The sequence below is a fragment of the Phyllobates terribilis genome, unplaced genomic scaffold (assembly GCF_046119375.1).
Source record: "Phyllobates terribilis strain yellow unplaced genomic scaffold, ASM4611937v1 Scaffold_172__1_contigs__length_4051808, whole genome shotgun sequence".
Lineage (NCBI taxonomy): Eukaryota > Metazoa > Chordata > Amphibia > Anura > Dendrobatidae > Phyllobates > Phyllobates terribilis.
Window position 1 is genome coordinate 410,001 of NW_027362932.1, and position 14,045 is coordinate 424,045.

The following is a 14,045-nucleotide window of genomic DNA, read 5'->3' on the forward strand; positions in this document are numbered from 1 at the left end:
TTATTGGTGCAAAATATTAAAATATATAAAAGTCCATGATAGCGGAGATGCAATCTCGACGCGTTTCTGGTTACGCCCTTAGTCAGTGATCCTGTTGTCATGACAACCCGCGCCTCCAGGTATCCCAGCGACGGTGGCCTGCTTAGACCAAGCTAGGAGCATGGTCTCAGAGGCTTCTATCACTGTAACACTGACAGGTAGAATTCATTGCAATGCTTTATAACAGCGATTATACTAATAAAAGCTAGTCCCATAGAGGGACTAAATGAAAAAGTAAAAAAAAGAATGTGAAAAAATATAAAAAAAAAAACCTAATCAAAAAATAAACAAAAAAAAATGAAAATAATGTTATATCAATAAATGGGTAAATTCATATAAAAACTAAAATAAACCAAAAAGGTCCACATATTTGTTATCATCACGTCCACGGCCTATAAAAAGGTCACACTACTTAACGCCTTCAGTGAACATTGTAAAAAAAAAAACTATTCTTTTTCATCTTACCACCAAACAAAGAGTGGAATAAAACACGATGAAAAAGTCTAATGGAAATAAAAATGGTATAGCTGAAAACTAGTGACGAGCGAGCACTAAAATGCTCGGGTGCTCGCTGCTCGAGTCAAGCAAATTGGAATACTCGGCTGCTCGGTCCAAGTAACGAGCCCAATGTAAGTCTATGGGAAACTCCAGCATTCTTTCGGCGCCCCCCCCCCCTGGCGGTCTGCAGAGGGCCTAAAAATTGCCCAAATCGATGGGAACAGTACTCAAATGACATGGGAACAGCATGGGGAAGACTCCTGGAAGCATTTCTGACTCCCAGGTCAATGATGTCAACAATGTTGTCAGAGGTATTACGCCACTTTTACGGACTCACAATAAAACATACAAAAACTAAACCAAAATGGATTTTCCTGGGAAATATGTTAACCACTTCGCACCAGAGCCTGTTTTTGCCTTCGTGACCGGGCCAATTTTTTCAATTCTGACCACTGTCACTTTATGAAGCAATTACTCTGGAACGCTTCAACGGATCCCCCTGATTCTGAGATTGTTTTTTCGTGACATATTGTACTTCATGATAGTGGTAAAATTTCTTTGATATCACATGCGTTTATTTGTGAAAAAATCGGAAATTTGGCGAAAATTTTGAAAATTTTGCAATTTTCAAACTTTGAATTTTTAAGCCCTTAAATCAGAGAAATATGTCACACAAAATACTTAATAAATAACATTTCCCACATGTCTACTTTACATCAGCACAATTTTGGAACCAAAATTTTTTTTTGTTAGGGAGCTATAAGGGTTAAAAGTTGACCAGCGATTTCTCATTTTTCCAACAAAATTTACAAAAACATTTTTTTAGGGACCACATCATATTTGAAGTCACTTTGAGGGGTCTTTATGACAGAAAATACCCAAAAGTGACACCGTTCTAAAAACTGCACCCCTCAAGGTGCTCAAAACCACATTCAAGAACTTTATTAACCCTTCAGGTGCTTCACAGAAATTTTTGGAATGTGGAAGAAAAAAATTAACATTTAACTTTTTTCACAAAAATGTTACTTTAGACCCAATTTTTTTTATTTTCACAGGGGTAACAGGAAAAAAATGGACCCCAAAATTTTTTGTGCAATTTCTCTTGAGCGTGCTGATACCCCATATGTGAGGGAAAACCACTGTTTGGGCGCACGGCAGGGCTCGGAAAGGAAGGAGCGCCATTAGACTTTTTGAATGTAAAATTTGTCTGAATAATTAGCAGACGCCATGTTGCGTTTGGAGAGCTCCTGATGTGCCTAAACAGTGGAAACCCCCCACAAGTGCCACCATTTTGGAAACTAGACCCCTTAGGGAACTTATCTAGATGTGTGGTGAGCACCTCGCACCCCCAGCTGCTTCACAGAAGTTTATAATATTGAGCCGTAAAAATAAAATTTTCACATTTTTCCCACAAAACCGTTTTTCATCCCTTAATTTTGCATTATCATAAGGGTAATAGGATAAATTGCACCATGAAATTTGTTGTGCAATTTCTCCTGAACACGCTGATACCCCATATGTGGAGGCAAATTACTGTTTGGGCGCATGGCAGGGTTTGAAAGGGAAGGAGCGCCATTTGACTTTTTGAATGTAAAATTTGTTTGAATAATTAGCAGACGCCATGTCGCATTTGGGGAGCCCCTAATGTGACTAAACAGTGGAAACCCCCCACAAGTGCCACCATTTTGGAAACTAGACCCCTTAGGGAACTTATCTAGATGTGTGGTGAGCACCTCGCACCCCCAGCTGCTTCACAGAAGTTTATAATATTGAGCCGTAAAAATAAAATTTTCACATTTTTCCCACAAAAAATCTTTTTCATTCTCTAATTTTGTATTATCATAAGGGTAACAGGATAAATTGCACCATGAAGTTTGTTGTGCAATTTCTCCTGAACACGCCGATACCCCATATGTGAGGGAAAACCACTGTTTGGGCGCATGGCAGGGTTTGAAAGGGAAGGAGCGCCATTTGACTTTTTGAATGTAAAATTTATTTGAATAATTAGCGGACGCCATGTCACATTTGTGGAGCCCCTAATGTGTCTAAACAGCGGAAACCCCCCACAAGTGCCACCATTTTGGAAACTAGACCCCTTAGGGAACTTATCTAGATGTGTGGTGAGCACCTCGCACCCCCAGCTGCTTCACAGAAGTTTATAATATTGAGCCGTGAAAATAAAATTTTCACATTTTTCCCATAAAAAATGTTTTTCATCCCCTAATTTTGCATTATCATAAGGATAACCGGAGAAATTGCACCATGAAATTTGTTGTACAATTTCTCCTGAGTACGCCGATACCCCATATGTGGGGGAAAACCACTGCTTTGGTGTACGGCAGGGTTCGGAAGAGAAAGGAGCGCTATGTTGGCTGGGATAGGCAGCAGACACCATGTCACATTTGAAGAGTCGCTGACATGCCAAAACAGCAGAAACCTCCACAAATGACCCCATTTTGTAAACTACACCTCTCAAGGAATTCATCTAGGGAAGTAGTGAGTATTTTTTAATTTTTAAATTTATACCATTGGGCAGTGAAGAAAACATAATTGTATTTTTACCACAAAAAAATGTTTTACCCTCAGATTTTACATTTTCACACAGGGCAATGGGTAAAAATGGTGCCGAAATGCGTCACACAATTTCTTCTAAAAGTGTCAATACCCCATATGTGGCTGTATCGTACCGCTTAGCCATACGGTGAGATCTGGGGGGGACGGAGTGCTATTTGACAATTGGAGAACAAATTATTGTAGAATAGGCATTTGGATTTGGGAGCACAAAATTTTCTGAATTTCTTTTGGGGGGCAAGGGTCATTTTGCTTTTCCAGAGCCTTTCTACTACCAGTAACTTGGAAGTCCCTTATATTTTTAACAGATGACGGACCTGAGTGGGGACTAGCTTTTTTTGAGGACTGAGTTGAAGCTTTTATTGGGAACATTTTACGTAACATTTATCCGGCGCTCTAGGCTGAGCACTTACATCGGGGTTTCCATCTAAATTTCCAAGTGATGTAATTCAGATGAAACCCCTGCAGGATCCATTCACTGTAATGAGGCAGCAGAGTTACTCTGGACACCGTCTGGCCTCTGTGTAGCGGTGTCCTTTTTTTCAGAAGTGCACAAAACTGTGGCCAACCGCACTTTTATGCACGCCTAAAACAAATGACACCGTGGGATCCCAGGCTAGACGGCGTCCACAGTGGCCTATATCTGTCTCATTACAGGGAATCTTCCGTCATGGGTTCCGGCTGAATCATGTATTTCAGAGATTTACACGGAAACCCTGGTGTAAGTGCTCAGCGCAGAGCACAGGATAAATGTGGGCAGAGCCTTACTGGGATCTTTGGGGACATAATAAACAAATCAGTAGCAGGTGAAGAATTGGTTTTATTTATTTTTTACGCCGTTCCTAGTGTGATATAACTGATTAGATTACTTTATTCTTCGGGTCGGTGTGATTACAGAGATACCAGATTGATATCGGGTTTTTATGATTGACAGCTGTCACACACTAAAAGACGCTTTTTTTGCAAAATCTAGTTTTTGCATCACCATATTTTGAGAGCTATAATTTTTCCATATTTCGGCCGACAGAGTCATGTGACGGCTTGTTTTTTGCGGGACGAGTTGACATTTTTATTGGTACCATTTTTGGGGACGTGACATTTTTTGATCGCTTTCTATTCCGTTTTTTGGGAGGTAAAATTAACAAAAACAAACAATTCAGGAATTGTTTTTTGAGTTTTTTTTTTATGCCGTTCTGCGTGTGGTAAAAGTGATCAGGCAGCGTTATTCTTCGGGTCAGTACGTTTACAGCGATACTACACTTACTGTATTTTTTTTATGTTTTGGCGTTTTTACACAATAAAACTATTTTATAGAAAAAAATATTTTTTTTGCATTGCTTTATTCTGAGCGCTATAACTTTTTTATTTTTCGGCTGATGGAGCTGTATGGCGGCTTTTTTTTGCGTAACAAGATGACGTTTTCAGTGGTACCATTTTTATTTCTATTTTGTTTTTTGATCGCATTTTTTTCCACTTTTTGTTTGGCAATATGATGAAAAAGCATATTTTTTTGCTCCGTTTTTTATTTATTTTTATTACGGTGTGCACAGAAGGAGTTAATTAGTGTGACAGTTTTATAGCTCGGGTTGTTTCGGACGCGGCGATACGAAATATGTGTACTTTTTTTGGTTTTGTAAAAATATACGGATTTATTGGTTTAATATTTTATTTATTTATTTTTATTTATTTTGTGATTTTTTTATTAATAGTTTAAAAACTTTTTTTTTACTTTTTTTCACATTTTTTCTTAGTCCCTGTATGGGACATTAATTTTTATTTTTCTGATCTCTGATCTCATGTAATGTAATACACATATATTACATTACATGAGATCTTCCCTGACTGTTTCAGTCAGAGTCTCCTGTCTGGCTACAGCTGCAGCTGAGCCAGACAGGACACCATATATGGCAGAGCTGGAGGCGGTCATGTGACCTCCAGCTGCCATAGCAACCCCAGGTCCTGGAAGGACACGGAGGTCTTCGGAGAGGTAAGTTGACGACCCCCTCTCCTCCTGCTGTCTCCTATATGCCGTGATCACTATAGATCACAGCATATAGAAGACAGCTAAGGGTTAACATCACTGGGACCTGATCTAATCAGGTCCCGATGATGTTCCCTGTCAGAGCTAACGCTCTGCACCGGAATCGCAGCGCTTGCAGGACCCTAGGGGTCCTGAGCGCTGCGAGACCACCCACCGTTTTTAAACGTCGGCGCTGCACAGAGCCCAGCAAGCGCCGACGTTTATCTACAGTGGGCGGTCGGGAACCGGTTAAGGAACATCCTTTCCAGGGTAATGACTTGTATATAAGGCAAAATCAATAACCAAAAACAAAAATCCTCCTTCACACCTTGGGCTATGTTCACACACAGCGTTTTTGATGCATTTTTGCATTTCTTTCAACCGTGACAAATGCATTCAGCAGGAAATGGCATTTTAACATTTTACAACCTTATCTGGCCATGTGGTGTGTGAAACATCATCAGACACATCCTGTTTCATTTATGAAGGAGGGATTGTGAAAGTCACAAACACTATTTTTACTGCCTTACTATTCTTAAAGGGCCAGCAGTCGGCTATGCTTTGTTGTTCCCATTATTAAAGAGTGGGTCTCCTATACTGTTATTGCGTATGCAGTGACTGCAAGGGCTGCCAAAAATTTGGACGTAACCCAATACCCCTTTGAAGAGACATAGAGGAGGGTCTCAGTAAAAAAAATATTCCCATTATAAAGGAGTGGGTCTCCTATAGTGGTAATGCCCATGCTGTGACTGCAAGGGCTGCCAAAATTTGGGAAAAACCCCACTAACAATTTAAAGACACATAGAGCTGGGCCACAGTAATGACATGTTCCCATTAGAAAGGATAAGGATCTGCTATACAGTTATAGGGTATGCAGTGAGTCCAACAGCTGCCAAAATTTAGGAAAAACCCCACTAACAATTTAAAGACACATAGAGCTGGGCACAGTAACGATGTTACACTCGCGGCCTGACTGTCTGGCGTGAGTGTGATTAGTGGTCCCACTGTACCATGAACCGAGGAGTGCCTGGAGGGGCGCAACTAAGTATCTACCCGATCCGACCAAGGTCGCACGGCGGCTAACGACTCCGTGAACCAAGGAGGAACCGAGCAGAGGGACCAGGTGCTACACCAGGTTAGACCCCGGTCACAGCTGTTGACCCACACCGGGGAATGCAGGAACAGGCAGGCCAGGCTGGCATACAGACAGGTGGGTATAGGCAAGCACGGCTGGTATGCAGACAGGGGGGGTACTGGCAAGCACGGTTGGTGTACAGACAGGGAAATACTGGCAAGCACAGCTGGAGTGCAAACAGGCAGGTACTAGCAGGTTGGAGCGCAAGCAGGATAGACTCCAATACAGACTGGGAGACAGAGACAAAGCAGCAGATGCGGTAGACAAGCTGGGCAGAGCAAAACCCGCAGATGCGGTAGACAAGCCGAGCAGAGCAAAAAAACGCAGAAGCGGTAGACAAGCAAAGCAGAGCAGAAACCAGCAACCGCGGTGAACAAGCAGAGCAGAGCTAAAACCGCTGGTGCGGTATGCAAGACAGAGCAGAAAGGAACCGCTGGAGCGGTGAACAAGGCAGAGCAGAGGGGAACCGCCGGAGCGGTGGGCAAGGCAGAGCAGAGGGGAACCGCCGGAGCGGTGGGCAATTAAGAGCAGAGCGAAACCGCACGTACAGTGAACAAGACAGAAAGGACAGAGCCCTGTTCCCATGGAACAGACTGGAAAATACAGAAAGATACCAAAGAAGGCAAAGGGAACAAGCAGAACCAGATACACACAAGGTACTTCCTATGAAGTAGCGAGTGGACACAAAACTCACAAACAGAAGTACAGAGACAACGAGTTGGAGCTAGGTGCTGGTTCAGACACTGCAGAAAAAGGGAGGAAACGGACAGAGACAAAACAGGTAACAGGTTAGGAGACAGTTCAGACAGGAACTGTTACTGCAACGAAATACAGAAACGAGCCTAGGTATAGCCAAGTGCTGGTTCAGACACTGCAGAAAAAGGGAGGAAATGGACATAGAGACAAAACAGATAAGAGGCTAGGAGACAGTTCAGACAGGAACTGTTACTGCAGCGAATTACAGGAATGAGCCTGGGTATAAGGCCCCCAGAGGCAGAAACAGACTAGAAGTCACAGATAACAGGTCTGGGAATGCAGCCCCCAGAGTGGCGAGACAGACAGAAATAGAACTGGACCTGGCAACTTCAGAGAAAAGCACACACTGAATGTTAGTGTTGCTCAGGCACCTCCTACTGGGTGGAGGGGGTTTAAATATCCAGAGACTCACAGCAAAAGGCTAGAGACGCAATAGAGGTGCACCACAGCAGCTATAAGAATCAGGAAGTAACCGGGCCGCCACCCTAAGCAGTCAGTCAAGAGACATGCACACAGCAAGAATCTGGAGCACGGTTTACAGGCTGGACTGACAGGTAAGATTGTGGTCTTGCATAGTGGGAGGTGGTGCACTATGCAAGCACGCCGCCAGAGAGGTTACAAACGACATGTACCCAGTTATAGGGTATGCAGTGAGTCCAACGGCTGCCAAAATTTAGAAAAAACCCAATTAACAATTTAAAGACACATGGAGCTGGGCTACAGTAATGAGTACGACATGTTCCCATTAAAAAAGAGTTGGTCTCCCATACTATTTGCCTATGCAGTGAATGCAACGGCTGCCAAAAATTACGAGGCACTCCAATGACCTTGCAAGAGATGTAGAGGTTGGAGGGCCTCCTGATAACAATTTTCCCATTATTAGGAAGTGGGTCTCCCATACTGTTTGCCTATGCAGTGAATGCAACGGCTGTCAAAAATTTGGAGGAACTCCACTGCCCCTTGCAAGAGACGTAGATATGGTGATATGGTAGATATGGTAGTGATATGGAGGAGGATGTGAAGGATGAGGAGAAGGTGGAGGACAAGAACAAATAGACAAAATCAGGAAGCTTATACCCATGTCTGGGTGTGAAGACAGAGGTGCATGGGAATACAGTTAGACCTCCCAAAAATAAGACACTGTATTTGAGTTTATGTTACGCTGCTATCATTCAGTGGTAGAGAGAAAGAAATTAGAATCAGACTTAGAATTGCCACTATTATGTAACTAAGTAATATATGGTATATCCACATTTATCATTATTGCAATCTTCTAGTCGGATTATATAGGGGCCATCGTTAACATATAGCAAAAAGAAGGAGTGCAAAGCACAAACAACGATAATAGCCCAATTGTTAGAAAAATACAAAAATACTTTATTGAATATTAAACATCAGAGAGTCTGGGGAGACGATAAATACACATAAATCCACATATAGTTGCATAGATCAATACACAATTGCATAAAAGCATTAAAATCAAGCACTACATCACACGAAGTGTGGCTATTACATGGAAGGTGTCCGTTATTTAAAGTAAATTGAAATGGACAAAATGCTGCGCTATATGAATCAAATATACATACGAACATTTATGTTCAGTCAGGAAGAGCAGCATCATCACCATGAACCGATGGTCACATTCCCTATCACCACAATATATAGATGGATACAAGTCAAAAAAGTTTTTTTTACCTCTGTAGGGGGAAAAGAGCACACTCCATGTGTGTATCCCCAACGCGCGTTTCGGCGCTATGTGCCTTTCTCAAGGGGACTGCTCAAGTATCACAGATGGTCATTTAAATAGTGTCTTGCGTAAACACCGCGAGACGCTGGGGGTGGATGATACTAATCATGTGACTTGTCACCATGTGAACCACAACGCTACCCAGAGATGCCTCGCAACGGACCAGAAGTGACGCAGAGAGCATCGCCGTTACCCAGACACCGGACTCCGACGGCATCGCGGCTGATAGCCCATGGATGCCGAAGGGAAAACAGCGTGTGGGGACGACGATGCCCCTGCGTGCATGGTCCAGGTATACATAACACATATGTATGCAACGTCACCCGTTTGAACAGAGGCGGGACCACCCCCATGCAGACTAGGACTAAACTACGACAAGGGAAACATAACATTAACGCACACACTGCATATAATTGCCAAAAATCAATACACTTATAATGGAGAACACATAGATGATGAAGAACAAAAAAATGCATCTTTAACCCCTTTAAAGCCCATGACGTACTAATACGCATCTGTGCCCTGGGATTTAAGAGCCTGACCCATATTAGTACGTCATAGCGATAGCGCGCGCACAGAGGTTGTGCGGGCGTGATCGCCGCCGGGTGTCAGCTGATTGTCACAGCTGACACCCGGTACTATGTGCAGGGAGCGGTCCCGCACCGCCCCCAGCACATTAACCCCTGCAATGCTGCGATCGAAGTCGATCACAGCATTGCGGAGGCAAGGGGAGGTGATCGGTATACTCACCTCCTCTTCCGGCCTCCAGCGCTGTCTGCCGCGGCTTCCCGGGTGTTGCCATGACGACCCGATGTCGTCATGACAACATCCGGGTCACCAGACAGCAGGAAGATTGTTTGGACATGCGCAGTGCATCATCAAACTATCTTCTCCCTGTCCAGCGCTGACTGCCTGCACGGCACAGGGATGGTGCTCCATCCCTATGCTGTGCAGGCGATCAGAATAAAAAAAGTGAAAGTCCCACAGTGGGACAAAGTAAAAAAGTGTAAAAACTCCCAGAAAGTGAAAAAAAAAGAAAAAAATAATAATCCACTAAAAATAAAAATATAATGTACCCATCAATAAATATTATTATGAAAAAAAACAAAAAAAAAACAATAAAAGTACACATATTTGGTATCGCCGCGTCTGTAACGACCAGGCCTATAAAACTGTTCCACTAGTTAACCCCTTCAGTGAACACGGTAAAAAAATAAAAATAAAAAACAAAGCAAAAAACAATGCTTTATCATCATACCGCCAAACAAAAAATGGAATAACACGCGATCAAAAAGACGAATATAAATAAAAATGGTACCGCTAAAAACGTCATCTTGTCCCGCAAAAAACAAGCCGCCATACAGCTCCATCATCCGAAAATTCAAAAAGCTACAGCTCTCAGAATAAAGCGATGCAAAAAAATAATTTTTTCTATAAAATAGCTTTTATTGTGTAAAAACGCCAAAACATAAAAAACAATATAAATGTGGTACCGCTGTAAACCTACTGACCCGAAGAATAAAGCTACCTTATGAATTTTACCACACCCGGAGCAGAATAAAAAAAAACAAAAAAAACAAATCCTGAATTGTTGGTTTTTGTTCATTCTGCCTCCCAAAAGCTGGAATAGAAAGCGATCAAAAAATGTCACATGCCTGAAAATGGCACCAATAACAACGTCAACTCATCCCGCAAAAAACAAGCCGTCACATGACTCTGTCGGCCAAAATCTGGCGATGCAAAAACTAGATTTTACAAAATATGTGTTTTTTAGTGTGTGACAGCTGTCAATCATAAAAACCCGATATGATTCTGGTATTGCTGTAATCGCACCGACCCGAAGAATAAAGTAATCTCATCACTTATACCGCACGAGGAACGGCGTAAAAAATAAACGCTAGGGCTGGGGATGTTTTTTTTTTTTTCAAAAGTAAAAAAAAAAAAACAAAAAAAAAAAAAAAAGAAGATGACGATATGGCGACTAGTGTTGAACGCAAGTGCTCGCTACTTGAGTTTGCATCGGTTGCTCGGGTATGCACTGAGTATTGCGGGTGCTCGAGTCTCCGTCCAATATGCTTCACGGCCAAAAAAACCTCGCGGGGATGGCCTGCCATGCACGAGCGATCCCCGCATGGTTTTTTGGGGTGTCTAATAACCGTGAAACATGCGGGCGGGGACTCGAGCATTTCACTTGAGCACCCGTGATACATGGTGCATACCTGAGTACCCGATGCAAACTCAAGTAGCGAGCACTTGCGCTCAAGAGTAATGACAACTTATTCAATATGATGACCTAATGTTATCAAATTCTGTGTCGTACCTCTGGGTTCCAAATGTTCACTATACCCCTTAATAAAATCCTTGAGGGGTATAGTTTCCAAAATGGCGTCACTTGTGGGGGAGCTTCACAGTTTAGGCACATCAGGGGCTCTCCAAACGCGACATGGTGTCCGCTAACAAATTGAATGGAAAATCAGCTCAAATTGTTAGCGGACACCATGTTGCGTTTGGAGAGCCCGTGTGCCTAAACATTGTAGCTCCCCCACAAGTGACTCCATTTTGGAAACTAGACCACCCAAGGCACCTATCTAGATGCATAGTGAGCACTTGGAACCCCCAGGTGCTTCACAAATTGATTCGTAAAAATTAGAAAGTGGAGAAAAAAAAAACTTTTTCATTTTTACGAATCAATTTGTGAAGCACCTAGGGGTTCCAAGTGCTCACTATGCATCTAGATAGGTGCCTTGGGGGGTCTAGTTTCCAAAATGGGGTCACTTGTGGGGGGTTTCCACTGTTTAGGCACATCAGGGGCTCTCCAAACGCAACATGGCATCCGCTAATTATTCAAGCAAATTTTACAATCAAAAAGTTAAATGGCGCTCCTTCACTTCCGAGCCCTGCCGTGCGCCCAAACAGTGGTTTTTCCCCACATATGGGGTATCTGCGTGCCCAGAGGAAATTGCACAACAAATTTTGGGGTCCTTTTTTTCCTGTTACCCCTGCGAAAATAAAAAAAAATTGGGTCTAAAGTAACATTTTTGCGAAAAAAGTTAAATGTTCATTTTTTTTCTTCCACATTCCAAAAATTCATGTGAAGCACCTGAAGGGTTAATAAAGTTCTTGAATGTGGTTTTGAGCACCTTGAGGGGTGCAGTTTTTAGAATGGTGTCACTTTTGGGTATTTTCTGTCATAAAGACCTCTCAAAGTGACTTCAAATGTGATGTGGTCCCTAAAAAAATGGTTTTGTAAATTTTGTTGGAAAAATGAGAAATCGCTGGTCAACTTTTAACCCTTATAGCTCCCTAACAAAAAAAAATTTTGGTTCCAAAATTGTGCTGATGTATAGCAGACATGTGGGAAATGTTATTCATTAACTCTTTTGTGTGACATATCTCTCTGATTTAAGGGCATAAAAATTCAAATTTTGAAAATTGCTAAATTTTCAAAATTTGCCAAATTTCCGTTTTTTTCACAAATAAATGCAAGTGATATCGAAGAAATTTTAACACAATCATGAAGCACAATATGTCACGAAAAAACAATCTCAGAATCAGGGGGATCCGTGGAAGCGTTCCAGAGTAATTACTTCATAAAGTGACAGTGGTCAGAATTGTAAAAATTGACCGGGTCATTAACGTGCAAACCACCCGCGGGGCTTAAGGGGTTAAGTGAAAGAAGAATACAACTTCCCTTTGCCTGTGGGAGAGGTTGGGGTTCTTCTGGCTCAAAAAATAGATTCTCTTTAAAAAACTGTCCGTCCTGCAAGAATGGAGACAGCGGATATAATACAGGACAGGAAAGGTGACTGGTATGATGGAAGGCTCACAGGGGGAAAGTTATAAAGCTGGGGTACATGGGGTAGCGCACCATGCAGCAGATTGAACTATCCTTTTAAAGGCAAAGATACAGCCTATTTCCAAGATCCTACCGCAATATGTAGTAGATCTAATAATAGTAATATTCGAAAATACCTCCAATTAGAAAACAGTATAGTTCTTCTGATTCACTATGTCACTTACCCTATGTGCAGGGCATTGTAGTAGCTTAGGTATCTATGGTCACGACCACTCATAGCGACAGTTGTTAGTGGTCGTAATCATGGATACCTAAACTACTACAATGCAGTGCACATGGGGTAAGCGACATAGCTAATCAGAAGAACAATACTACAATTTTAATTGGAGGTATTTGCTAATATTATTATTACACCTACTACATAGTGGGATAGGATCTTGGAGATGGGAATACCCCTTTTTTTAGGATACAGTTGATGCTTTACAGTCTTCCTAGGTGTATACTTACTAGTTTATCAATGGTGGGAAAATAAGTTACCAATCTGTGCAACACAAAAAAAGAAAAAAAAAAAGCATTGAATCGGTGATTTGCATTTGTATAATAATGTGATAGCAGAGAGGTGCGGGCACCTGTAGCAGGCGGAGAAGCTTTCCACCGCCCCGTGCAGAGGGTTTCCCTCCAGCCACAGCTCTCTCAGCTCCAGGTTGTGGATCAGATCCAGCTCTTCAACTCTGCAAAGCTAAAAAAGAACATGTTCCCGTGACCAGCTACCACCAGAAAACACAGAGATTTGTTTGTTTCTCGCCTTCTTCCAAGAGCCACAAACCATTTTATTGTTCCGTCTATATGGCCTGGGTTTTTTTTCCCCAGGATGAGTATGGGCTTTCTATTCCTCCATTTTTGGGACTTGTAACTTTTTCTGTTGCGGGGGCTGGGTGAGGGTCTTTTTGTATTTTTATTCATACCATTTTGATCGATTGTTTTTTATTCCATTTTTGAGAAGTGCAGCGATCGAAAATTCAATTATTTTGATTTTAATTTTTTTAAACGGTTTACAATTTGGGTTCTTTATATTTTCATAGGATGGAGTTTTACGGATTCGATTTACCAATTTTTCTTTTTTTTTTTTTTTGAATTTCATTATTTTTTAATTGGGAAAAGCGAGACAAATGAAAATTATGGGTTTTAGTTTATTTATTCATTTTTAAATACATTTTTACTTATTTTTGCCCTGGACTCTGCGACTGTTTGATCGCTTGTACTATACTGGGAACACAGATGTACAGAGATGGCAGGACGGGGGTCTTCAGGAGGCCACTGACTGCCACTATTACCCACCGGTACCCCACGATCGATGGCATATACGGGGTAATCGGAAAAGACGTCACGACGGCAGCAGACCCGATCCCTGCGCAAGGAGGCGACGTAACTCGTTATAGGAGAGGTTCAGACTCTGCAGGTGCCGGGTCAGGTAGAAGAGATG